General features: G+C 38.4%; 1 non-coding gene across 1 annotated transcript; it reads left to right on the top strand.

Annotated features, from left to right (window-relative positions):
• The first annotated feature begins 245 nt into the window (after positions 1–245).
• LOC112195572 lies at positions 246–352 on the top strand. Its single transcript, XR_002934630.1, has one exon. It is a non-coding gene; the product is annotated as a small nucleolar RNA R71 (small nucleolar RNA).
• Positions 353–2,077: the final 1,725 nt, after the last annotated feature.

The following is a 2,077-nucleotide window of genomic DNA, read 5'->3' as shown; positions in this document are numbered from 1 at the left end:
AGCTCTCTTGGGCAACCCTTGTCTCATGAGTGCTCTTGGTATCATAATATGGATCTTTCCTCACTCTTTCCCTCCTATAGTCATGACCATCTCATTGCCTCGATTGTCTATCCAAGTGCTCAAGTATATCCCATGCCTCAGTTTAACCATGACTATGAAGTGAGCCTTGTGCGGCAACATCAACCCTCCTCCTCTCATGTGGTAACAAACCACCATAGAAACCTTCAATCATCATAGACTTAGTCAAGCCATGATGGGGACATACATTGAAAATATCCTTGTACCTATCCCATGCCTCCCAAAAGGTCTCATGATCACATTGAGTGAAGAGTAAGAGCTCTTGTCTCATGCTAGTGGTCTTGTGTGGTGGGTAGTAAGCATCCAAGAAAGTATCCGTCAACTCATCCCATGATCGTATACTCCTCGGTTGTAGCTTCAAAAACCATCCCTTTGCATCATCTCTAAGTGAGAAAGGAAACAACCGCATCTTGAACTCACCTTCGGGAAGTCCACCCTTTGACATAGTGCTCACAATTGCCTCAAAGTCTTGCATATGATTGATGGCCTTCTCGGATGGTGTCCCACGAAAAATGGGCAAGATGCTCAATTGTTGAGGTTTGATCTCAAAGTCCACCTCTCTAACTGGAAGTAGCAAGCATGATGCCGTGTTGACCATGGAAGGTCTAGAAAACTCTCGAATAGGTCTCTCCGCCATCTCTCTAACCGGTGATCTAATCGGACTCGGTGAGTGATCTCTTACCTTGCAAAAATATGACCACGTGGTAAGTACTCAATAATTCACAAAATAAGCACTTTGAATTTAATTTCACGCTTCACAATAAATAAGAGGAGTAATGAGAGAATGTGAGACAACAATTAAATAAGAAACTAAAATAAGCAAAGCTAAGAATAAGTGAAAAACTAACAACTCAAGAAACTAACGACTAATTAGGAAACTTAATGAAAAGCTAGCAAACAAGTCAAGCCAAGTGACGATCGCTATTGATGCTCATGTCTTACATGTACTACAAAGTAATACAAGACCCGTCACTTTGACAGAAATAACCACAAGCCTCAACAAAAAAACACACAAGTATGAAATAATCAAAATAAGAAAAGTGAAATAAAGAAAAACTTAAAAAAAAAAAAACAGAGAAAAATGAACTAAAACTAAGAAAATAATGCAAGTGACCTAACAACCGAAAACCAAGGGATTAAAGCTATTACACTTTAATCCTCATCAACGGTGCCATTTGATTTGGTGCTTAAATGCAACTTACGCACAATAAGGGCACGGTCATCAAAGAAGTGGGAAATATTTGAACCTGAAATTATTGTACCACGGGGATTGAAAAGCTAACTTTAATCCTCGGTTATGCCGATTACTAAGTCACTAACAATTTAACAAACAAAACCTAGAAAAATAGCACCAAGCTATTTACATGCCGGCTCGAAACAACCAAGCCTAAAATTGGTCAAGAGAACCACAAATAAATGCGGAAGCTCACACCAAGTGGTATGGACAATGAAAGTGGTATGTAAAAGTTGATTTGGATTTCGAAAAAATAAATTGACAATTGAAAATTAATATTGCAACTAAAGATAAAGATAATAGAAACTTATCAAGAAATGGAAATTAGGTCACTAGGGTATCCTCCTAGCCAAATCTAATGCATAAATATGCTTCGACAATGGTCATTCAATTCATAGTGGCATTAAGAACCGTATCCAAGGCTTTTCAAGGCTCATGGGTCATTAGATTCCTTAAAGGGTATTCCTACTCCGGATCAAGGGTCATAGAAACTCAATTGGGACAATTTAGAGCCTTGTTAGGGCCTCTAGTTGCACCAAAAAGCGAAGAGTCCTAGAATCAAGGTTCCCAAGCTAGCCAATACGGCAATCGAAATTGGTATTGTAACTAATCATGTTCTAAACAAGTTTCCTAGCTATAAATTAGAGAAGTGATTAAGTCCCCTAATTTGTTCTAGACATGCTCATCAACACATTCAAGAGTTAATCAAGCTCATGTTCATGCATCTAAGCCAAATAATATAGATTAGAACATATGCCAAATACG

Source organism: Rosa chinensis, chromosome 3 (assembly GCF_002994745.2).
Source record: "Rosa chinensis cultivar Old Blush chromosome 3, RchiOBHm-V2, whole genome shotgun sequence".
NCBI classification, from domain to species: Eukaryota; Viridiplantae; Streptophyta; class Magnoliopsida; order Rosales; family Rosaceae; genus Rosa; species Rosa chinensis.
This window is presented reverse-complemented; position numbering and strand designations above follow the sequence as displayed.